Genomic DNA, 25,980 nt, shown 5'->3' with positions numbered 1-25,980 from the left:
AATACTGATGCAAAGTACTCATTTAATACCTCATCCATTTCCTCCGGCTCCACAGATAGATTCCCTCCTTGTCCTTGAGTGGGCCAACCTTCTCCCTGACTACCCTCTTGCTCTTTATATATGTGTAAAAAGCCTTGGGATTTTCCTTAATCCTGCTGGCCAATGCTTTCTCATGGTCCCTTTTAGCCCTTCTTACTCCTTGCTTCAGTTTCTTTCTACTTTCCTTTCTACTTTCTATTTTCAGCAGAACTGAAAGTTAAAAGAGAGCGTTTGGAGAATGAGCTGTAAAATTGCAGCTGGGAAAGAAATGGGGGACCTCATACAGGAGCTAATCTGTCCCATATGTCTGGACATGTTCACCTGGTGTCTCCAGAAGGCGAACATCACTTCTGCAGGAGTTGCATCTCTCAGAGTTGGGAGAAGGTCCCGGAAGATGTTGCGACAGGTCGTCACCCAGAGGCACATCAGGTCCGTTTGTACCCTGGATAATGTTTCGGAGATGTTCAGAGTACTGAAAGTGAAAGTGACACAGCCAAAAGAGGAGTTTTACTGTCAGGATCACAAAGAGAAGCTGAAAATGTTCCGTAAAGAAGAGCAGGAAATGATCTGTGTGGATTACTGGAGTTCAGAACATCAAACTCACAATGTGATTCTTTTAAAAGATGCTGCCCAGATATACAAGGTACCTGATCAATGTGTTATTGGTGCAGGTAAATAGTGGAACTGCAATGGGTGGTGGGAGTGGAGGAGTGTAGGCATACAGAAGTGGGTTTTTAAGTAGGATTGGGTAAGATGAATATAGAGTGAGGTAAGAAAAAAGGGTAGGGAAGAGGGGTAGGAAATGAGTTAAAGGATATTTACAACGGGGTAGGGAGGAGGAAAGGAATATACAAGGGGAAAGAGGAGAGTAGGAGAGAAAAATTAACGAGTATTGCAGAGGGATTGAGAAGGAGAGAGAAGCCAGGTGAAGGATGTGATCTGAGTTTATAAGCCATTAAGAGGAGCAAATAGGGTCAATTGTGAAAGACTGTGGGTGTGATCTTACCAGCTCCCTGTACCAGTCATCAGCAGTGAGCCGGGAATATCGTAGCACAGTTTGCTATCCTCCTGGCACTGTTTTGCCAGTAAGATCGGCTTTGCCCCTTTGCTTATTTATTTAAAGGTGATCAGATTTAAAAGGATTTACCTGCTCCAGCATGACATCTTCCAGCTTCCTGGAATCTTCCCACTCATCAGCATGTTGCCACATCAATGGGAAACAGTGCTATTTGGAATTCTCTGGCCATTCACACCCCACCACCACTGCCAGAAGATGCAGAATTTGACACTCAGCCAAATCTCCGTTTGCTGCAGCAGGATGGGAGAATCCTGCTGGTGTGAATGGCTGGAAAATCGTGTCCCTGGTCTCCACTATCAGAGAACAGGTGCTATAGCCATGCTGGAGGGACTGGAGGACGTTGAAGTCCCCAGGTGGTCAGGGGCATGACCAGGCAGTGGCACCTTGGCAGTACATAGCTGACACCATAAATGCCAAGGGGATGGGGCCTGAATGGGGTAGGGCTTGAATGTGGATGGGGCTATGGTGGGGGGAGTATGCAGTAAGAAGCCTCACAACACCAGGTTAAAGTCCAACAGATTTATTTGGTAGCAAAAGCCATTAGCTTTTGGAGCGCTTGATGCCCCTTTGTCAGGTGAGCGGGAGTCCTATTCACAAGCAGGGCATGTAAAGACACAAACTCAATTTACAAAATAATGGTTGGAATGCAAGTCTTTACAGATAATCAAGTCTTAAAGGTACAGACAATATGAGTGGAGAGAGCATTAAACATAGGTTAAAGAGATGTGTATTGTTTCCAGCCAAGACAGTTAGTGAGATTTTGCAAGTCCAGGCAAGTTGTGGGGGTTACAGATAGTTTGACATGAACCCAAGATCCCAGTTGAGGCTGTCCTCATATGTGCAGAACTTGGCTATCAGTTTCTGCTCAATGACTCTGCGCTGTCGTATGTCGTGAAGGCTGCCTTGGAGAATGCTTATCCGAAGATCAGAGAACAAGTGTTCCCCAACAGGAAGAGAACAGTTTTGCCTGGTGATTGTTGAGTGGTGTTCACTCATCTGTTGTCATTTGCATGGTCTCCCCAATGTATCATGCCTTGGGACATCCTTTCCTGCAGGGTATCAGGTAGACAACATTGGCCGAGTTGCAAGAGTATGTACCGTGTACCAGGAGAATGGTGTTCTCACATGAGATGATGGCATCTGTGTCGATGATCCAGCATGTTTTGCAGAGGTTGCTGTGGCAGGGTTGTGTGGTGTCGTGGTCATTGTTTTCCTGAAGGCTGGGTAGTTTGCTGCAGAGAATGGTCTGTTTGAGGTTGTGTGGTTGTTTGAAGGCAAGAAGTGGGGGTGTGGGGATGGCCTTGACGAGATGTTCGTCTTCATCAATGACATGTTGAAAGCTCCGGAGAAGATGTCGGAGCTTCTCTGCTCCAGGGGAAGTATGCACAAAAACTGTGGGGTGGGGTGGGTGGCTCGTGCAAGGAGGGGGGGCTATGCAAAGGGGGGAGCTCTGCAAGGAGTTGAGCTATGCAGGGGTGGAGACTATACACTGGGGGCTATGCAAGGATGAGCTATGCAATAGGGGATGGTTGCTGGTGGGGTGCGCAGAGGGTGTTGGAGTGGTGCGAGTGGCAGCGTGGGGTCGGGGGGAGCTTTTATAGGGGGCCAGCAGGAGTACCCTACTACCTTGATGCCGGTCACTTGGGTTGGTGTGTGGGGGGGCGGGGGGGGGGGGGTGGCGGGGGGGGGGATAACATGCCACTAGAGATATGGAGGAGGGGAGTCCAATTTCCATGAAGCTGGGGGCTTGGTGATGGGCGGCAGGTGTTCTCCCAATCCACTGGGAGATTGGGATGACCAAATAGCATGGTGGGGCTGGCATGATGGCGCAAGTCCCATCATCATATCTGAATGCTATATTGAAATGGGGTTCGACATCACAGACCCATCCTTGAAGAAAGAAGATTTACTTCACCAAGAAAGAAGATGGATCTCCTGGAACACTCTGTGATTGGAAGATGAACCTTCTCCATGACATTGAATCTGGAATTTTCACCTGTAGGTTCTCCGCCCACCCACTGCTGTGGTGTTCTGGGATCCAGGGTCCCTGATGGTCTCCATCCTGAGCTCCAGATGCAGTGCCAGACATTGTCCAGGAAAGATCCGATATCTGCAAGCCTTGTTGTTCCAGACATTTTCTGGACCGATGTGTTTTCTTGTTTGCACATGGACAATTGGGCATGGGGAGAAGATTCTGTTCGGAGCTTCATCTGCTCCCATTAGCAGGATGCAAATCAAATTCACGCTCACCTCCAGTGGGTTTCTCCATTTATGGACACCAGCAGAAGATCCTGCAGGAAATTCACACCCACTTAAATCCCAATTCTACCCCATTCACCTGTTTGACATTGAAGCTGTTGGCAGGGGATATGGCAGAATTCCTTCCTATAGTCTCCAGAATGGAAAATTCTGCCTTGATAAGAATTTTTTCAACCAAAGGTATTGACGGTTATGGCACAAAGAAGCTGTCAAAGTCATCTCATTGAGTAGTAGAATAGACTGAATAAGCAAAATATTCTGTTCTTGTTCCTTTTATGTGAAGATATCCAGTCTCTAGCCATGTATTGGGGTATTCCACTCTCTAGCTTTGCATGTAGAATAGCCCAGTTTCAATTGATATATAAATTATCTAGCTATGTACGGAGTGTTCCAGCTATTTTTATGTGTAGCCTTGAAAGTTAACCTTGAATGTAGATTATCGCAGTTTTTACCCTCACATGTGGAGCACCACGTTTTCTAGCTGTGTATAAGGAATTTTTCAATATCTAGCTATGTATATAGGATATCCCTGTTTCTAGCCATGTATTTTGGGATATTCCAACATCCACCTGTGTATATGGAGTATCTTAGTGTCCGGCCTTGTAGGCACTATTGAGTTACCACAGTCTCTAACCAAGTAAATCAAATTTTGCTGTCTCAAGGTAGGTAAATGAGATATCTCCCATGTCTAGCGACGTACATGTGACTGGCAATGTTTATGTGGTGTGTCTGTCATTATATATATGTGTTTCTGCTGCTGCTGAGATCTCCAAGGAGTATCAATGGTTCCTGAAGGAGATTATTTGGGTCCCAACTCAAAGTACTCTCTGCATTGACTGTCACACTATTGACTGCTCTGGTGAAGCCATCTGATTCATTAATGACATTCAGGTTATCAGTTTTACTGGAGCTCTCAATCATTCATACAACTCAAATATATTAAATGTTTCACAAAAATTTAGAAGCATCTTTGGATTTGTAGGGAAGGAAAATAAAGGAAATTACTGAAAGTGAAATGAAAAAAAGAGGCGAAGTGGAAGAAATAAAGGTAAATATCGATTCCAATGTTAATATTTAGAAATACATAGTTCTTGAGATATGGAAAGGTCAGGACTTTTTGTCCATCTCTATTTGCCGTTAAGATGCTGGTGAAGACTTTCCCTGAAGTTGCAATTGAGGGTAATAAAGAGGTTCTGTTATGGTGGCCACTCCAGGGTCAGGCAATGGCCTGCATCATTAGTAGGCATCTTGGGCCAGTTGTCTTAGAAAACCTGTTGTGTGACTAGGTTGCATTACAAAGTGTCAGTGTGGAGAAACCTAATTAGATCTCATGTACACTTGGAGTAAAATGTACAGTTCTAGTCTCCATTTTACAAAAAGGATTGAAATGCATTGGAGAAAGCAGGTGAGGTTACCAAATTATTATTGTTTGTTTTCAAGGAGTTAAATATAGCTCTTGGGCCTAAAGGGATAAAAGAATATGGGTGGGGAGGGGGGAGTGGGGGGAAGGAAGGAAGAACCATGATCATAATGGTGGAACAGTCTCGAAGGGCGGAATTGTCTACTGTTAGTCCTATTTTCCTTGTTTCTATGTTTAAGGGTGGATTTTTTTCTGGAGAAAACAGCTCCACCCAAACTGTTAAAACTTTCCTGGTAGCTACTATCTCTCAGTTCTGGCACCATCTTTGACCGAGTAAATCCTTCGCTGATCTTTCCCCAGTGCTCTGTCCTTATTGTAATATGGAGAGTAGGGTTGCGATTTTCCCAAAAAAGTGCCATAACGGCGAGAAAACTGGAGCTATCGGGACCATAACAGTCACACACTCAGTTGTTTTTTTGGGAGAGCAGTGAGTTGTGTGAACTCTTGGGGGTGGGAGGAGGCCGGAGGGCTAGCCCAGCTCCAAGGCATTGGGCACCAATTTGGAAGGGTGGCCCAATCTCACAGTGCGTTGAGAAACCCTCTCCCTACCCATTCCCCTCCTCCCCCACACAGACATCAGGAGATCCCCCAATGGTGGCATGATTCCCCCTCCCCAACACAGATTGCCAGCATTGGGAAATTGGGACACTCCCAATGGTACCCCCTTCACGACCCCCCAGTATTGCCCCCCTCCCCTCCCCCAACACTCCAAGTCTCATCACTCCCCTTTATGCTCCATCCCTTCAGGACCTCTCACCCCTTCACCATCTCCTCTGCATAGCCCGCCTCCCCCATCATTGCACCACCTAGCCCCCACCACCACTCAGACCCAACCTCTTTAGCTCTGCCCTGGCACATTTGCAGTGCCCAAATGACACTTGCCAGGTGGGCACTGCCATTGTGCCAGGTGCGCATTGCCATTGTGCCAGGTGGGCACTGCCAAGGTGTGTCGAATGAACTATGCATATTTGAATGCAACTTTAAACATGCTAATCAGCCCCTGCCCTTTCTGGGCATGATCTGGTTTGAGCCACTTAAAAGGGATCAGGATGATTGCAAACCATTTTGCACTGGGCGCAAAATGATTTTTAGGCTTACACTCTACTTTCTGGGGTCAACACAATCTGTGCCTGGCATGGTCACCTGACTTGAATGCTTCATATCTAGACTTCAGCCAGCAGTAGATATAGTGAGTCATAGTCACAGAGCCATACAGCACAGAAAGAGGCCTTTCAGCCCATCACATTAGAGCTGGCCATCTATTTCATCCCATTTTCCATCACTTGCTCTGTAATCTTGCATACTATGGTGTTTCATGTGCTTATCTAAATGTTGTGATGGTTCCCACCTGTCACCCTTGCAGGCAGTGAGTTCCAGATTCCTGCCACTCTCGGTGTGAAGAAGCTTTGCCATAAATCCCTCTAAATCTCCTGCCTCCCAAAATCTATGCCCACTGGTTTTTTGATCCTCTCTACTGAGAGGAAAAGTTCTTCCTATCTACCCTATCTAAGTTCTTCATGATTTTGTACCCCTCAAGTCAGGTCCCTTGACAGCATTCACTGCTGTATGGAAAACAACCCTGGCCTAACCAGTCTCTCTACATAGATGAAACACTCCAGCCCAGGCAACACTCTGTGAATCCCCTCTGTGGCATTTTGGTGGTACGAGTCATTTGGATTTAGAATTCACTGCCTGTGAGTATGGTGGAGACTAATTCTACTGTGGCTTCCAAAAGGGAATTGGATAAGCAGCTGAAAGCACAACATTTGCAGGGGAGAGGATGCAGGAATGGTCTAACTATGTCACTCTTATAGAAAGCTGGGCCGAATGTTCTGCTTCTGTCCTGCAAATATTCTTGATTCAATGATTCTACGGATCATACTGGTGTCCCTTGTGGCATCTCTAAGGCTATGAACATTTGCTAGCCTTCAAGTTGGCCAGAATGTACAAATGTTGGGAGGAAAAGAGTTCATCTCCAATATCTGTTTCCACCCATCCTGAATAAGGCGTCATTGTATCAAAAATCCTGAGGGAATTCAGCGTTAGTGTTTCCTCTCATATTCCATGTGGATTTGTAATTCTTATTGCAATGTCATGTATGGAGTATTGCTGCCTGTTTTTCTCACTTTGTCAAAATAGGAGCAGAATTAGAGCTTAAAAGGAGACAAGTAAGGAGAGAAAATACACCAGTTAGAGTGACAACTTTGGGATGACTCCCTGCCCACAGTCTTGTAGAGAAAGGTGGCCCTTTGTCTTTTGGTGGCGAAGATCATCCTGCAATGAGAGTATTTAAGATGGGGAGGTGGATATAACTCTAAAGGAGACTACCTAGTCTTCCTGTATTTATTGTTAATGGACAATTCCAGTCACAGAACAAGTCATCAAATGTCACTGCATCTCCTATCATTGTTTTTGCAAATAATTTTATGTATTAGAATGTGTGGAAAATATCAGGAAGAGGAATGTGGTAATATATTAATGAACAGCATTAATGTGTAGTTTTGGGATATGGTCAGTTTCCACTGAATCATAGAATCACTACAGTGCAAAAGGAGGCAATTCTACCCATTGAGTCTGTGCCTACTTTTCGACTGAATGTTTATTTAGTGTTTATTAACAGGGAGTTTGAGTTAAGAGCCGTGGAATTATGCTGCAACTATAGAGGACTTTGGTGAGACCACATTTGGAATATTGTGTTCAGTTCTGTCAGCTCACTATAAGAAGGATGTGGAAGCATTGGAGAGAATGCAGAGGAGATTTAACAGGATGCTGCCTGGTTTGGAGGGGAGGTCTTATGAGGAAAGTTGAGGGAGCTGGGACTTTTCTATTTAGAGCAGAGGAGGATGAGAGGCAACTTAATAGAGGTTTATAAGGCGATGAGGGAGATAGAGCGGACATGCAGAGACTATTTCTTCGGGTGGATGTAGCTGTAATGAGGGGGCATAACTATAAGGTTCATGGCAGGAGATATAGGAAGGATGTCAGAGGTAGATTCTTTACTCAGAGAGTGGTTGGTGTGTGGAATGCACTGCCTGCTGTGATAATGCAGTCGGACACTTTAGGAACTTTCAAGCGATTATTGGATAGGCACATGGAGCACACCAGAATGATAGGGAGTGGGATAGCTTGATCTTGGGTTCGGACATTGCACGGCACAAGATCGAGGGCCGAAGGGCCTGCACTGTGCTGTATAGTGCAGGCCCTTCATAGAACATCTATTTTCTATGTTCATAGAACATAGATGTTCCATGAACATCTTATGCAGATCCACCCCTTCCCTATCCCCATAACCCCACGTATTTACCCTACTAATCTGCTGAACTCCACATCTTGGGACACTAAAGTGCAATTTACTATGATCAATTCATCTCACCTGCACACCTTTAGACTGTGGGAGGAAACCGGAAATGCCGGAGGAAACACATGCAGATCTGGGGAGAATGTGCAAACCCAACACAAACAGTAACCCAATGCTGGAATAGAACCCAGGTCTCTGGCACTGTGAGGCAAAGCACTTTTAGCTAAAGATGACATATGCTGTAGAGATTGTTGTCCATCTATCGTTGTTGATGAGGACTTCAACACCATTAGTCATTTTGAGGCTGGATGTGATGTGTCCAAAGATGACTGATTAGGCCAATTCAGGCACGGAATGTCCTGGCACATATTGGACAGACTTGTGTAGGCACTGTATTTGTTGCACTGGCGGTTCTGGACTTGCGCAGCTCACGCTTAAGTTGCGTTTCGGCAATACACCTTGCTTCGTAAGCTTGACAGCCCTTGTGGATGAGGCAGCACCAGGTAGGGCTGTTTTGTGCCAGCATTTCCCAGGTGGTCGTGTCAAGAAACTTCAGGGAGGACTTGAGTGTGTCTTTGTAACGTTTCTTTTGCCCTCCATGTGAGTATCTTCCAGCAGAGAGTTCCCCAAAAAGGACCTGCTTGGATATGCGCTCGTTTGGCATGTGGATGTCATGACCAGCCCACCGGTCTGCGCTCTCATCAGCAGTGTGTGGACTGATGGTAGACTTACCCTAGAGAGAACTTCAGTATCTGGTATTTTGTCTTGCCATCTGATGAGTAATATGCTGTGAAGACAAGTCATGTGGAAATGATTGAGCTGTCTTGCACGCCTTCAATACACAGTCCACGTTTCACAGGCATATAGGAGGGTAGTGAGTACCACGGCACTGTAGACCTTCAGTTTTGTTGCTGGGCTGATTCCTCAACGTTTCCATCCAATGGAGTGCAGTCTACCAAAAACAGAACTTACCTTTGCTATTCTGCAGTTAACTTCTGTATCAATAGTCAAAGCTTGGGAGAGGGTGCTGCCAAAATAAGTGAACTGGTCCACTGCCTGTAGTTTCTGCCCTTTGATTGTAATAGTGCGTTCTGTGTACGGTGCATGAGAAGCAGGCTGGCGCATGATTTTGGTCTTTTTAATGTTGATGGTGAGTCCACAGTTGTTACAAGCTGTGGAAAATTTGTACATACTGATTTGCATCTCTGGCTCTGAGCCAGTATACAGGGCACAGTCATCGGCAAAGAGGAAGTCTCTCAGAACAGTCTCCTTCACTTTGGTAATAGCTCAGGGTGAAGAGCTCCCCATCCACTCTGTTCTTGTGGCTGATTCCAGCAACACTGTCCTGGAAGGCATCATTCAGCACAGCAGTAAACATCATGTTGAACAGTGTGGGTGCGAACACACAGCCCTGTTTGACACTACTGGTCACTGGGAATGCCTCAGAGGATTCTCCACCATACAGTACTCTGGCCATCATGCCATCATGGAACTAGCATACCATCTGAATGAATTTCAGGGTGCAGCTGAACTTTGACATGATTCTCCACAAGCCTTGTCGGCTGATAGTGTTGAAGGCTTTCGCAAGGTCAACAAAAGCTGTGCAGAGCTTGCAATTCTGCTTCTGATACTTCTCCTGAAGTTGGCTCGCAGCAAAAGTCATGTCAATAGTCCCACGACCTTTGTGGAAGCCACGCTGTGACTCTGAAAGCAGGCCCAGCTCCAGATGAGTGACCAGACAATTTAGCAGGACTCTTGCGAGGATTTTTCCTGTGTTGGAGAGCAGCGAGATTCCTTGGTGGTTGTTGCATACTTGCCAATTGCCCTTCCTCTTGTAGAGGTGTACGATGGGAGCATCCTTAAGTTCCTGAGGAATGGATCCTTGCTTCCGAAAGGACTGGAACAACTCGGTGAGCTTCTCGATAAATACAGGACCAGCAGGTTGTAGATTTCTGCGGTTATGGCATCTTCCCCTGCGGTTTTGCCACTGGATAGCTGGCTGACAGCTTTCGTGACTTCGGCTTCTTCCAGTGGGTCATCCATGGCACTGTTGTTAGCGAGCTGGGGAGCTGCAGAGACACTCAAGGTAGTAATTAATGTTAGCATTCTCTTGGGTGTCAGCAATCTAAAGGCACACTCAGTCGACTCTTAACACAAACAGCGCTGGACACCATGAATCCAATTCAAGGTCTTTAATTACTTGTGCACAAAGAAACCCGCAAACGGTCAAAGGAGGGTTCTCCTTTAACCCTTTGTTAGCCTTCTTCATTAGTCTTGAATGTTTGTTTGTGTGTCAATTTTTTGTCTGTCTGTGTATAACCATGTCTCATGCTGGCCGGCAGGGTAGAACAGATCCAAAATGGGTGAAGTGGACACAGGGTAAGAAGAAGCCCCTTCCTCCTGATGGTACCTTTAATAGGGACCACATTGAGACTTTGGGAATGTGTGTTAAAAGTAAAGGAGAAGAAAGGTAAGAGAAATGTGGGGTGGTCTGCATATTTCCTATGGCAAGTGGAAATGCAGAAGTAGTTGGATGAGTCCAGGAACAAAGGGTTAGAGAATGTTAGAAAGTCTGAGGAACTAAGGAATTGTAAGGGAGGTGTTAAAGACAAGATCTTGGTTGCACAGCGTCCTCACAAACAAACAAAAATTACTTCCTACTGAGCAAGATGATGAGGTAGAAGATTGGTTGCCCCCATATCCTCCTTCATTGATTCATAATCGAGTCCACCTGAGGCCATACAAAGCCCCCCACCCCCATATGGGTCAACCCTCCCTGCTGATATCCTGAGATCCCCCCCTTCACAGCTGCGGTCCTCTCAGGATTTGTAGCAACTGTATCTAAAAAAAACCCATCTCATTCCGAACAAGATCCCAGGCATCACCTGCGTCAATGCGACAATTGCCCCTCCATGCCTTTCCCAGACCTTGAGGAGCACCTTTAGTTCCCTTAGTTGTTTTTACCTCTGAACTGTATTTTAATAGTCCAGACGCTAAATGTACATTTGCATAGTTTGCATAGCACGGTACATAAGGACGTACTACTAGGGGAAGTTTCACTTGATGTTCATGAATTGTTTGGGTATATCTCAAAAAGCTGGAATGTCAGCGTTTGAAAATATTCTTGTGCCGGGATTACATCCTGATCTGAAGAAAATGTTTGCAATGACTTGTGTTGAGTGGGAAGGAAGACAGGACCTAACCAAGCTTGTTAGAGCCCTCCAGTACTGTGAATGTCAGCTCCAATACCAGAAGCCAAAACTGAGAAGTAAAGTTAGAGATAATGTATTATACATTATCCAGTTGGGGTAGAGGTGGAGAGTACGGGCTGGGGATAAGGCAATCAGCTGGCCGAGCAGTGACACAAGTGCCTATTTCACCTGCAGTCTCCAGGGACACTGGTCCCGGGACCATATCCAGAGACCTTCAGCTGTGCCATCCCTGCCACCCCACCCCTGCACTCCCAACAATTCCCTATATCACACATGGGCATTTAATTTAGCCATAAATGGCAATATGTGACTGCGTCTTAAAATATTGTCAAATTTACTTGTATAATTTGCTATGTAATGTTATTCCTGTGATAGCATTTTTTTTGCTTTTTCCTTGTTTTGATTTTCTTGACCATGTGAAGCTTCAGTTTTACTGTGTTATTATCAGTACCCAGTATTGTTTTGGAATGTAATTTCCATTTGCTAGTTACCAGCGAAGTCTGTCTTTATCGAAAAAAAAAGTTTTCTTGATTGAGAGATTGCACTTGTATTGACATTGATTTCTGTTCAATGCTAATGAAGTTCTTGAATGTCCTGTTGAAAGTATGAGGGTTCTTCCTGAGTAGACATGAGGGAAGGTGGGGTATGAAGTACGAATGTCATGTGACCAAATTTCAAAACATGGGATTTTATAGTGGGAGTCTCTGTGCCAGACCTTCGATAGGGAACCAAGCCTTTTGCTATGATCCTGTAACAGTCTTTTTGAAGTGTGACTTCCATAAAACCTGCTCATGAATCAGTTTCTACCATCTTTTAGACAGTGATTTCCCAATACATGAAGAGAAGGTAACCTTTTCTGTCACATTAGTATCAATGTCCCACTATCCTGCTGCAGGTACAAGTGGAGCAGCTGGTGTACACAATTAGAAATGAATTTGAGAAGGTGCACAGGTTCCTGAATGAGTACAAAGAAGCCATGAGAAACCAACTGAGGCAAGGAGAAGAAAATACATTGAAGAAATTGGAGGGAAATGTCAAAGCAATTATGGGGGATGTTCCGGCCATTGTGAGAAGGATCTCAGTGATACAGGCGCGACTGAAGATGTCGGAGGCTGCAGAGATACTCAAGGAAATAACTAATATCAAAAAAATTTTCTTGATTCAGAGATTATGCTTGTTTGACAATAATTTCTGTTTAGTGTTTTTTCTCTCTCCTTAGGGTTTTAAGGACTTTCTCACCAGGTATGTCCCATCTCATTGTGCGTGCTGACCCTGTGTTTTTTTAAAATGCTTTTGTTGCTCACACACATGATCTCTTTTCCCAATCGTCATGTCCAGCCCCAGCTACCGAAGGAAGCTGAGCAAACCATGTCAGTGTTCAGCAAGCCAGTTTTTCAATGTGTGGAAGGGGCTGAGGAGAATAATTGAGCCAGGTAAGAGTCAGAGTCCCCTCTCCTTCCATTCCCTCCAATTTGCTCAGTCCCGAGTGAGGGAAATCAGTTTGAATATTCAACCTCCCATTGTCTTTAGAATTGGACAGTTTGTAGAATGGGTTTCCAATCCACAAAGCCAAGGGTGGCAAGTTAAAAATCTGCTCTGTCTACTTCCCCCTGCACAGTAGCTGCTTTTCCATTTTGTAGAAGCTATTCGGAGGACTAACTTTGCGCAATATTACTTTAAATAGTCACGTGTTAGGCATTGCAGATAACAGGTTGAGAACAGAAACCATTTGATCTTTTTGTGAAAGGAGGATGTTTCGAAAAATGCCTTTGTGTACTTTTGCCTTTGTGCATTGTGGCTTTCTATAAATATGTGACTGCTGACGCCATACCTTATTGATAATGGCTGGAGGGCAGATGCCATTTTATCCACCACATTGAAGAGGAACCACCTTTACTTGGTTAAGGAATAAATATTTATGAAGGATTCACACTACTCAGTGAATCTTGGGTCTACATTACCTACAGACACTGCTATCTGAATCAGGCTAAATAGAAGTTAAATTAATTTGTTAGAACAATGTTTCTTGACTTTATGGGTTGCAGTGGTGTCTACATTAGAACCTTTTTGAGGTCCACGTGATGTAGAAGTTCCATTAATTTACTCATCTCAAGTTGCTGAGATTAACAGATCTTGAACGGTAACAATATATTTTCAATAAAATGGTGCAAACCTGTGCTGAGTAAACATGGCAGAAGGAATGGTGAGAAAATCCTTCAGAGACTTTGTCTCTGAGCCTCCACAATACTTGGGTCAAAAGAGCAAAGTGACAATGACCCGTAGCACTGTCTCGTGATTTGTTCCTGTTTCTGTTTTTGTCGCCACTTCCCATTTGTGTTCTCTTCCAGTTCCAATATCTCTCACCTTGGACCCAAACACAGAAAACACCCAGCTCATCATTTACAGGATCGTAACACAATGTATTCCAGAGATTCACTATGAGAAAAGTAGGGCATGGCTTTTCTCTGCAGGTTGGACACTAATGTATTGGAAATTATATAAGGATTGATCTTAACAAGGTACTATTTCGCTCTATCCTCCCACTTTTCATTGGCCAATCCAGTAGATCTTTTAATGTAATAGTTGATCGGATAGGAGCATCACTGGCTAGGCCAGCATTTATTGTGCATACCTAATTGCTCTTGAGAAGGTAATGGTGAGCCACTTTCTTGAACCAGTGCAGTCTTTGTAGTATGGGTACACCCACAGTGCTGTTAGAGAGGGACTTCCAGGATTTTGATCTCGTGACAGAGAAGGAACAGCGATATATTTCTAAGCCAGGAAGACGCGTGGCTTGGAGGGGAATTTACATGTAGTGGTGTTCCCGTTGGCTTGATTTGGTCCCCAGACTCCATGGTTAGAAAACCCATCTCCACAGTGATGGCTGTCTTTCAGTAATTTAGGAGATAGTCCTTAAGTGCCCATTAATTGGCCCAAAGTGTCCATTGCGGCTCATACAATCTGAAATAAGTTGGATGGGTGGGCAAGTAAGGCATGCACTAAGAGATCTTTATGAGCCCTCCCTGTCCCCATCCCACTTTCAAATCTGCTGGCGAGGGAGCAAAAAATCCAGCTCGAGATAGGCTTACTTCTAAGTGGTCGACATTGCAGGCTTGGAAGGTGCTGTCCAAGAAGCTTTACTGAATTGTTGCAGTGTGTCTTATGGATAGCAGTACCCCTCTCTGACACACTTCCTCTTCCTCAGAGATTAGGAGAAAAGCACTGATTTCAATGATTGAACTTCAGAATTTGACAATCATCAGGTTATTTACTAATTATGAGAGTAACCTTTTATTTGCATGAAGAAACATTTACAGCAGTGATATGGATTGATATCACATGCTGTATTTCAGCAGAGAAAACTGCATTGTGTTCAGGCTGAAAGTCAGCTACAGTAATAAAGAAAAGTCACCATTATCCCAGGTGACCAAAAGCTGCTCTCCCCTTTGATTTGATTTAACCTGAGGATCATCACACCTCAGACCAGGAGCAAGATTAAGCATGCAAAGCCTTCATGAATAATCTCAACCAAAATAGGAATGGAATCTACACTTTTGGCATCGCTCTGCATCAAAAACCAACCCTCCAGCCAACTGAGCTAACTGGACCCCAGCTACAGTACAAGGATATGGATAATAGTCCTTGCCTTCTGCCTCCCTATTCCATCCCCCATCCCACTTCTTCTCTCTTCCCACATCCAATCTTCCCTCTCCACTTGAATTTAGTTATTCCCATTTGCCCTGTATATCCTTTGTCATAATTTCCATCTCTTGGAGTGAAATTGAATGAGAAAGATTCCAGTTACGATTGGGAAATGTAGCACTTGGACAGTTTCTTGAACTTAAAAGCACTTCTGGAAAGAGTGCTCCAGACAATGGGTGCAGAGGCGGGGTGAATAGTTGGCACCAGAGGCTGTGGTGGAACCAGGGAAAGCTGTGCTGAATAATGGCATCGCTCCTGTTCCAGTTTTGAAGAGAAAATGCCTGTTAGGAAGGCAAATAGTACGTTGGCCTTCATTGCAAAATGTGCAGGAGCAAGAATGTTTTAGTGCAGCTGCACTGGGCCTTGGTGAGCAACACCTGAAGTATTGTGTGCAGTTTCAGGGGACTTGACAGGTTAGATGCTGTGTGGTTGTTTTCTCTATAGGAGAGTCTAAGACCAGAGCGTATATTCTCAGAGTAAGGAATCCCCTATTTAAGACAGAAATTAGGAGAAATTTCTACCGTAGAGCTGTAGAGTATGTTAAGACTGAGGGAGAGAGACAGATTTTTAATCAGTCAGGGAATTGAGGGTTATGGTGTAAGGTAGGAAACTGAAGTTGAGGATTATCACATCAGATCAGTTATCATCTCATTAAATAGTGGCAGTGATTAAATAGTGGCACAGATTCAACGGGCTAAGTAACCTGCTTCTGCTTCTATGTTTTATAGTAACTCCCTACCCTCCAAACATGCTGATTGTGGAGGATTTAAGAGGTTATGATGTTGTATTTCGAAGAAACATGATTAGATTCTCTTTCTTGTTAGAGATGGTCATTGCCTGGAATTTCTGTGGTGTGAATATTACTTGCGATGGACCAAATGGCCCCTTTCTGTTTTGTTGAATGTTATGGATTTATGATTTTCATGCAAAAATGGCAATTAGGCCTCTATCATATCCTTTTCTTCCTTCCCTCTCTTACTGACTTTACTGAACTGGGACATATAGGTCTTTTGCAACAAGAAAATCAGGCCCATGATCAGGATTAACAAACAGGTCTTTCTTATGACCAGATATGCAGCCCAATATCAGGTGAGTTAACAGCCTTTAATAAGTATCATTGCAAGAACTGAACTAGATGTCAATCTGGATCACAGACAGTGAATTGGTATTCTTTACAGATGCTACTTTGTTCACAGCTCATGAGGAATATACTCCATCTTTTTCAGCATAGGAGAATGACCTAATGTGCTTTGTGGAACAAAGGCAGATAAATATTACTCTGAGTCAAGACTATCAGGAGAGGGAACGAAAAGTTTATCTTATGATGTTTGTATATAGGAAGGTCATAATCAGGGAAATATCAGTGGAGGGGTTGCATTGCCTTGATTGGGAGGAAGTTTAGCTCCTTTGTGACATGGCTCTTGGCAACTCTTGTGATGCGACTCATGGTCAGGTGGTGATACACCCCTGGTTGGACGTTGGTGTCACATGAAAACAGGATTTCGATGCCGGATTACTGACAATTGATAAGTGACCCTGAGCTGAAGCTGGAGAGGGAGTGGGAGTGGGAGTGGGAGCAGGCCCAAGAACAGGACCAGCTGCTGGAGTTGGAGCTGGAACTGGCCCAGCTGTTGGAGCTAGAGCTCGAGTTGGAGCAAGAGCAGGAGCTGGAGTTGGAGCAGGACCTGAGGCAAGAGCTGCAGCAGGATCAGTGGCCAGAGGCTGATCTGGAGCAGCAGCAGAAGTTGGAACTGGAGCAGCTTCTGGAGTTGGAGCAGGAGCTAGAGCTGACATGATGATTACACTTAAATCTTCAGAAACAATGGAAATGAATTTTATGAGGACATATTTCATCCAAAATTAATTACACTTTTATTCAGTTCAGACAAAATGAATGAAATAGCCATTGGCACCACTGTAAATATTTACAGAGATTGATAAATGTGCCTGATCAGCATCATTGCTGACATCACATTGATTATATTACAGTGATCATTAATAACAGCACAGTGATTGTAATGATGTCAGAGTGATTATTTGGAGTGAGGGGTGAACATTCACACTGAAGATTATGGCTTTTGATTGGGGGCCAGGGGTTGGAGTTAACAATAAGTCTTATTATTCAGGATTTAAAGTTTATCTTCAAATTATCAACACCAAGCTCTGTTAGGGTATGAATCAATAGTGAGGTTTGTAATTATTGGTTCAGATTGGGTCTAGTTCTCATTTGTAATTAAGTTTTGAGAATTGTTTATTCTTTAAAGTAAGATTGATAAAAATCAAAGATCATTTTTAAAAATTTTCATTAATAATGTCTTGACCTGGCAGATTGTAAGTGCTGTGCAAACCAAAGGGAAATGTGGCAAGCTATCACAACTGTTTTCTTGTTTTTTTATCATGAAAAGATATGTGTACTGAATTCAGAAATTACAATTTTCAGTAGCACTTTTGGAGGTTTTAAGTATTAAATTAAAATATATATTAACAAAAAGAAAAGTTAAAGTTAATACTTCATTTACACAATCAAAATTAGCCTTACAGAATGTTCTCACAAAAAGATTTCCAACTTGGTTAGACTCAAATAAATACCCCTTTCAGCAACCATCCCTTAAAAATACTTATTGTATTTTAGAAATCCAGTAGGATTGCTACAAAGCAATCCACTGGTACTTTAGGGAAGGTAGATTACAGGGCTTCTCTCCAGCTCCCACTCAGCTATGGAAGTTTAAGAAACATTTAAACAAAAGCTTACTTTCTGAAAAAGAACAACCTTTCTAAGTTGGTTGAACACTGCCTCACTTTTCTGCCTCACAGTTGTTTTCCACCATACAGTACACTCCTGAAGATCTTATGTGGCCACTCCCCTAAGCTCTCAATATGGGCAGCACGGTGGCACAATCCTGCCTCACAGCGCCACGGACCTGGTTTCAAAATCTCAGCTTGGGTCACTTTCTGTGTGGTGTTTGCATGTCCTTCCCTTGTCTGCATGGGTTTCCTCCAGGTGCTCTGGTTTCCTTCCACAATTCGAAAGACATATTGGTCTTGAGCTTTGGCCATACTAAATTTTCCCTTTGTGTACCCGAACAGGCACAGGAGTGTGCGGACTAGGCGATTTTCACAGTAACTTCACTGCAGTGTTAAAGTAAGCCTACTTGTGACACTAAGAGATAAACTTTAAACTTAAAAAAGAAACTCAGTCTGTTAATGTAAGTCCACTTGTGACAATAATAAATAAGTACTTCCCTCGACTTTCATCTTGATTCAATCATCCGAATCCTTCTTTGAACTTTACTTTTCTTAGAATATAAAAATCTTTAATGCTTTTTCCTATTAGCATCACTTTAGTGTCAAATAAAAGTTAATAACTATGCCCTTTTTTTTTGCAATCTTTTCCAAATTGTAAACTCTTTTTTTAACTTATGTTTGCAACTGAACACAACAAATCTTTACCTCCTAATGCAAATTTATACTTGTGGCTTATTTGCTTATAGAAAATTCAACTCGGCCATTCAAGTGTTTGCCTTTCGCAATGAGAGCTCTTTGCTGTCCTCAACATTTTTGTTCTCAGTCCTGAACTTCATTTAATTAATCACATTCATAGGGCAGAGCTTTCCATTCTTTTGAGTGCTGGCTGAGGTGAGAAAAGCTGCACTGCCAGCTTTACTTGTTATATTCTCCAGGACATTGATAAAAATAATTCTGGAGGTATGTTCTGGAGGTGGTGGAGCCTGCCCCACTGACAACTTCAGCTTTCCAGAGATTCCCGCACAAAAAATGAAAACAAACACATGCTAAACATGGGACTCCCTTGCACATGCACACGGAGAGTCACCACACAGACATAAAGAACCCCTGTACACACACAAAGGGAGGTCCTCTGTGGACCTCCTCAGGAGAAGCCCCTTTGGCAGTCCCTCTCCTGCTTAGGGCTGAACTTTGGACATGTCTCTTCACTGGCTTCACATTGCTCCAGATCCATTGTGAACTTTGCTGATGTGTTATGACGTTGGCGAGGGTTGAATCCCAATTCAGGTATGGGGGATGGATTGGAGTGGCCGGGGGTGGGGGGGGGGGGGGGCGGGGTGGGGTGGTGGTGGGGTCTGGGCAATATAGTGGAGAAGCCTGCTAATGAGATGACAGTGTATTTAAAAAAGGTTCCCAACCTTCCTGGGTATGAACTGTGTTATGTCACTGGCAGGACAATGTGGGATGATTGCATACTAAGATGTTGCCTGCAAGATTCTCATTTTTGGCCTGTTGTGAGATTTTGTGTCATGCCATCATTTGCCACAGTTGTAAAACCCCACTCATTGACACTCCAACGTAGGTACAGGCATGTTTCACAGAATAACACAATAAATGCCTAAAATTAAAAAAAACTCTTCACCTTAAACAATGTTCTGTTATGGTTATATCTTGGTTTCCCAAATGTTTACATGGAGGAAATGGGATTGGGAAACTTATAAGCCTTGGGATGGAATTTCCAGAACTTTTGCCATTGGATGCACTTGGATCAATAATAGAAGTCATGATTTTCGTGGAGACCAGCAGCCAAGGCCAAAGCTATTTCTGTGTCCCTGACCATTATTCCTGTTCTCGACCTTCCTGTAATAGAAACCTATGCTGTGGTGTGACGGGATGGATGATGCCAATGGACGGGCCAGTTAAATTTAGGTATAAAATGGCCTGGAGGAATGGAACATTCGACGTGCCCCACATTCCCAGAATTGATGTGGTCACAAAAAGTGCTCAAAAATTCAAAACTTCCTTATTCTCTCGACAGAGCTCGAAAAGATTAGAATTAAACTTTTGGAACCAATTGTTAGACAGATGTCCATAGAGGCACAAGAGGAAATTAACTGAAGCTCCTCAGAGCCTTTCTTATTCTACATGTCATATTGATATTTGTAGAATACAATGCAGATTGACAGATCCACTATGGGAGCAATTCTCCAGAGCTGCAATCCAATTGGATCATGTGTGAGGACTAAATCGGGATTCTTGCCGGGTGTCCATCCCATTGTGAGTCTTCAGGCTTGCTGTGCCTATCCCGATCTAGTTCTCAACCAGGTGTCACTGCTGAGGTGATGGGGGCAGTGCCAAGACCTTTGCAGCCACTATGTCAAAATTTCTCTCTTGTGAGTTTGCGTGGTGTGAGTTTGCGTGGCATTGCAGTGACAATTTTCACATTGCGAAAAAGGAACTATTGATAACTGAGAAAGGCAATGAATGGGGAACTGGGGCTCCCAGCCCTTTGACAGAGCTAGAAGTGAAAGAAATAAGATTGAAGGCAACGAATCACAGAATTGTTATAAAGGAGGCCATTTAGCTCATTGTGTCTGCACTGGCTTTCTGAACGAGTATCATAACTTTGTGCCATTCCTCTCCCTTTTCCCCATACCCCTGCATATTGTTTCTATTCAAATAATCATTTAATACTGTCCTGAATAGCTCAATTGCCTCCACCACACTACCAGGCAGTGCATTCGAGAACCAAACAGCTCATTGGGCTTTAACTTCATTTCTCTTGGACTTTCCAGTGGTCACTCATTCCTTTGCTGCCAAATGGCCCTTAAGGTCTGGTGTAACCACCTGTCTGAACATGCTATCCGCATAGGACTCAGCTTCACGGATGCAACACAACTCCAGCTCCCACTTGAGCTATGAAATCCAAAGCTGAAGTTTCTTATGACTTTAACTTTCTCTTATTCTTGTCACTTCTCAGCTAAATTGAAGTCTGGCTACTCATTACAAAATATTATGCTTTTCTAATGTACACAGATTTGAACACAGTCCCTAACAGTAGTTTCTAACCAAACAATGAACTGTTTTCTGTGATCTATGTAATGAAGCGGGTAGAATTAGGGACCTTGTGGTGAAGGATCCTCTTGGGGAGAGTGATCATTGTATGGTGGAGTTTCTGGTGCAGATGGAGGAGGAGAAAGTGGGTTCCCGGACACGCGTCCTTTGTTTGAATAGAGGGAAATACGGTAGGATGAGAGAAGAATTGGCAAATGTGGACTGGGAGAGCGCGTTGGAGGGAGGGTCTGTTGAGGAGCAGTGGAGGATCTTTAAGGAGATCTTTCTTGGTGCTCAACGGAAATTTATTCCGATGGTCAAAAAGGATAGTAGGAGGAGAGGTAATAAGCCGTGGATAACGAAGGAGGTGAAGGAAAGTGTTAAACTAAAAGCAGAGGAATTTAGAGTAGCTAAGAGTAGTGGGCGAGAAGATGATTGGGAGAGGTTTAAATGTCAACAAAGATTGACAAAGAAGTTGATAAGGAAGGGTAGGAGAAACTATGAAGCTGGGCTAGCGCTTAATATAAAAAAGGATAGCAAGAGTTTTTATAAATATATAAAAAGGAAGAGGCTGGCTAGGGTGAATGTTGGTCCTTTAGAGGATGAGAAAGGGGACCTAGTGGTAGGGGATGGGGATATGGCTAAGGTATTGAATAACTTTTTTGTTTCTGTCTTCACGGAGGAGGACGTGAATGATTTGCCGGGTGTTAGCGATAGAAAGGTGGTAGGACTGGAGGGTCTTAATGACATTACTGTTACTAGAAAGGCGGTGCTCGACAGACTGGAGGGGCTGATTGTGGACAAGTCCCCAGGACCGGATGGAATGCATCCGAGGGTTCTGAAAGAAATGGCGGAGGTGATAGTGGATGCCTTGGTGGTTATTTTCCAAACGTCGCTGGATTCCGGGGAAGTGCCGGATGATTGGAAAATGGCTAATGTTACGCCGTTGTTTAAGAAGGGTGCCAGGCAAAAGGCGGGGAATTATAGGCCGGTTAGTTTAACATCTGTGGTAGGTAAAATGTTAGAATCTGTCATTAAGGAGGAAATTGCGAGGCATCTTGAAGGGAATTGCTTGATAGAGCAGACGCAGCACGGTTTTATTAAAGGGAAGTCGTGTCTGACAAATTTACTGGAGTTCTATGAGGATGTGTCTAGGGCGGTGGATAGAGGAGAGCCGGTGGATGTGGTCTTTCTAGATTTTCAGAAGGCGTTTGACAAAGTGCCTCACAAGAGGTTATTGCAGAAGGTCGAGAGACATGGAGTTGGGGGTAGGGTGTTAGCGTGGATAGAGGATTGGTTGTCAAATAGGAGGCAGAGAGTGGGGGTCAACGGGTGCTATTCGGATTGGCGGATGGTGACTAGTGGAGTGCCCCAGGGGTCGGTGCTGGGGCCTCAGCTTTTTACCATTTATATAGATGATCTGGAGGAGGGAACCGAGTGTAGAGTGTCGAAATTTGCTGATGACACCAAGATTGGGGGAACGGCAAATTGTGCGGAGGGTGTGGAGAGTCTGCAGAAGGATCTAGATAGGCTGGGCGAATGGGCCAGGAAATGGCAAATGGAATTTAATGTTGGCAAGTGTGAGGTGGTCCACTTTGGTAGGAAAAATGGTAGGAAGGACTATTACTTACGAGGCGAAAAACTGCAGCAGGCGACGGTGCAGAGGGACCTCGGGGTCCTTGTGCATGAGTCGCAAAAACCCAGCTTGCAGGTGCAGCAGGTGGTCAGGAAGGCGAATGGGATGCTGGCCTTCATAGCGAGGGGGATTGAATATAAAAGTAGGGAGGTCTTGCTGCAGCTGTATAGGGCATTGGTGAGGCCGCAACTGGAGTACTGTGTGCATTTTTTGGCGCCGCACCTGCGCAAAGATATTTTGGCCTTGGAGGGAGTGCAGAGGAGGTTTACTAGGCTGATACCGGAGTTGAGGGGGTTGAGCTATGAGGAGAGGCTGAATAAACTGGGCTTGTACTCGTTAGAGTTTAGAAGAATGAGAGGAGATCTCATTGAGACGTATAAGATGATGAATGGGATAGATAGGATAGAGGTGGAAAGACTCTTCCCGCTCAAAAAAGACAATAGGACTAGGGGGCACAGCCTCAAGATAAAAGGGGGGTGGTTTAGAACGGAGTTGAGGAGGAACTTCTTCACTCAAAGGGTGGTGAATCTCTGGAATTCTCTGCCCGTTGAAGTGGTGGAGGCTGCCTCGCTAAATATTTTTAAGACGCGGGTTGATGGGTTTTTGATAAGAGAGGGGATTAAGGGTTATGGGGAGAGGGCGGGAAAGTGGAACTGAGCAGCGACAGATCAGCCATGATCTTATTGAATGGCGGGGCAGGCTCGAAGGGCTGGATGGCCTACTCCTGCTCCTATTTCTTATGTTCTTATGTTCTTATCTCACTAACTGTTCTTTCAAACTCAGTGTCAGCCAGTTTGAGCAGCTGATTGGTGTACTTCTCTGTCTCATCAGAAATACAAAATGTTTTTATTAATTTATGGGATATGGGTGTTGCTGGTTAGTCCAGCATTTATTGCCCATCCCTAATTTCTCTTGGCAAAGTACTGGCATGCTACATTGTTGAACCGCTGCAATCCCTGATGTGTATTTACACCACAGTGCTGTTAGGGAGGGGTTTTAGGAATTTGATCCAGTGACAATGAAGGAACAACAATATATTTTGAAGTTAGGGTGGTGAGTGAATCCATAATCAAATGCAGCAAGACTTGGTTAATACATGACAGGTGACATTCATTTCACAAAAATACCAGGCAATGTCCTTCTTCATCAAGACACAAGCTAACAATCTTCCCTTTACATTCAATACATTGTCATCACTGAATCCCCGACTATCAATATCTGAGGAGTTACCATTGACCAGAAGCTGAACTGGACTATCTGTGGCTACAAGAGCAGTTCAGAGGCTAGGAATCCTGTGGTGAGAAACTCACCTCCTGATTTCCCCAAAGCTTCTCACTGACTACAAGGCACAAGTCAGGAGTGTGATGGAAATCTCTCCACTTGTCTGGATGAATGCAGCACCAACACTTAAGAAGATTGACATCAAGCAACCCACTTGATTGGTACCTCACCCACAAACATTCACTCCCTCCACCACTGACGAACAGTGGTAGCCATTGTACCATCTATAAAATGTGCTGCAGGAACTCACCAGGGCTCCTTGGACATCACCTTGCAAGTCAGAAGGCATTTTAAGAGTTAAATACATTGCTGTGGGTTTGGAGTCACATGTACGCCAGATCAGGTAAGGACTGTCAGATTTCCTTCCTTAAAGAGTGAACTGGATAATCGACAATGGTTTCACAGTCAATTCTTGATATTGTCCAGGTCTTGCATCATTTGGACATGGACTGAGTATCTGAGGAGTTGCAAATGGTCTGCAATTTGTGCAATATTCAGCAAACATCCCCGCTTCTGATCTTGTGATGGATGAAAGGTAATTGATGAAGCAGTTGAAGATGGTTGTATTGAGGATGTTACCCTATTAAAACTCCAGCAGTGAGGCCCTGGAGCTGAGATGACTGACCTCCAACCATGGCATTCATCTTCCTTTGTGTCAGGAATGACTCCAACTAGCAGGAAGTTGCCCCCCGATTCCCATTGACTCCAGTTTTATCAGGACTCCTTGATGCTACATACAGTCAAATACTGCCTTGATACTAAAGGCACTCACTTGATATCATGTGGAATGAATCAAGCTGGCTGAAAACTGGCATGCAGAGTTTTCTGCACTGACAGCGCAGAGTTGCTGAGCAGAGACTGATAGCCAAGTTCCGCACACGTGAGGACGGCCTCACCCGGGATCTTGGGTTCATGTTGCTCGATCTGTAACCCCAATGACTTGCCTGAACTTGCAACATCTCACTTACTGTCCTGTCTGGAGACAATACACATCTCTTTAACCTGTGCTTAATGCTATCTGCACTCACATTGTCTGTACCCCTTTAAGACTTGAATAGCGATTAGTTGTAAAGACTCACATTCTAATCCGTATTCTGTAAACTGTATGTGCCTTTATATGCCCTTCTGTGGTCAGAACTTTCCACACACCTGACAAAGGAACAGCGTTTCCGAAAGCTTGTGGGTTTACTATCAAATAAACTGTTGGACTTTAACCTGGTGTTGTGAGACTTCTTACTATGCTGGGAACCTCCAGAGGAGGCCATGATGGATCATCCAATAGGCTCTTCTAACTAAGAATCGTGGCAAACTCTCAGCCTTATCTTCTGCACTGATGGGTTGAGCTTCCACCATCATTGAGGAGGGGATATTTTTGGAACATACTCCTCCAGTCAGTTGTTTTACTGTCTATACCTTTCTCAGCTGGATGTGGCAGGACTGCAGAGCTTAGATCTGATCCATTGGTTGTGGAATTGCTTAGCTCTGTCTGTTACTTGCTGCATATGCTGTATTGTAGTTTCACCAAGTTGACACCTGAATTTTAGGTGTGGTGTTACTCCTGGCATGCCCTCCTGTACTCTTCATTGAACCAAGATTGATCATCAGGGTTTGGTGGTAATGGTAGAATGTGCTGAGCCATAAGGTCAAAGATTATGGTTGGGTACAATTTTGCTGCTACTGATGGTCCCCAGTGACTGATGGTTGCACAGTCTTGAGTTGTTCAATGTGTTTGAAGCCTACCTGATTTCACACAGTGGTCATGTCACACAACATGATGCAGAGTTTCCTTAAAGGTGGCACTTTGTCTCCACATGGACTATGTGGTAATCACTCCTACCAATATGTTCCATGCTCCATGCCCCAGTGTTCCATACTCTTCCATGCAAGTTGATAAGGATGAGGTCATCTAAGTTTTTCCACTCTTGTTAGCTCCCTCATCACCTGCCACAGGCCTAATCCAGCAGCTATGTCATTTTGGACTCAGCCACCTTAGTCAGTAGTGGTGCTTCCAAGCCATTTTTCATGATGGGCATTGAAGTCCCCCACCCAGAATGTGTTCTGTGGCCTTCCCAACCTCAGTGCTTCCTCCAAGTTTCATTCAACATGGAGGAATATTAGATCATCAGCTGAGAGATGGGGAAACAGTATGTGGACATCAGCAGGAGGTTCCTTGCCCATGTTTGGCCTGGCATCCTGAGACTTCATGAGGTTCAGAGTCAACATTGAGGACTCACAGGGTAACTCCCTCCTGATTGT

The 25,980-nt window shown here is 44.2% G+C and overlaps 1 pseudogene; it reads left to right on the top strand.

The window, feature by feature from the left end:
* The first annotated feature begins 277 nt into the window (after nt 1-277).
* LOC145348676 (zinc-binding protein A33-like) overlaps nt 278-25,980 on the top strand; it is a 108,741-nt pseudogene continuing 83,038 nt past the window's right edge.

The sequence above is a fragment of the Carcharhinus amblyrhynchos genome, chromosome 9 (assembly GCF_965287045.1).
Source record: "Carcharhinus amblyrhynchos chromosome 9, sCarAmb.v2.hapA, whole genome shotgun sequence".
Taxonomy (NCBI): Eukaryota; Metazoa; Chordata; class Chondrichthyes; order Carcharhiniformes; family Carcharhinidae; genus Carcharhinus; species Carcharhinus amblyrhynchos.
Note: the sequence above shows the minus strand (reverse complement) of the source record. Positions and strands in the feature narration are given on the sequence as shown.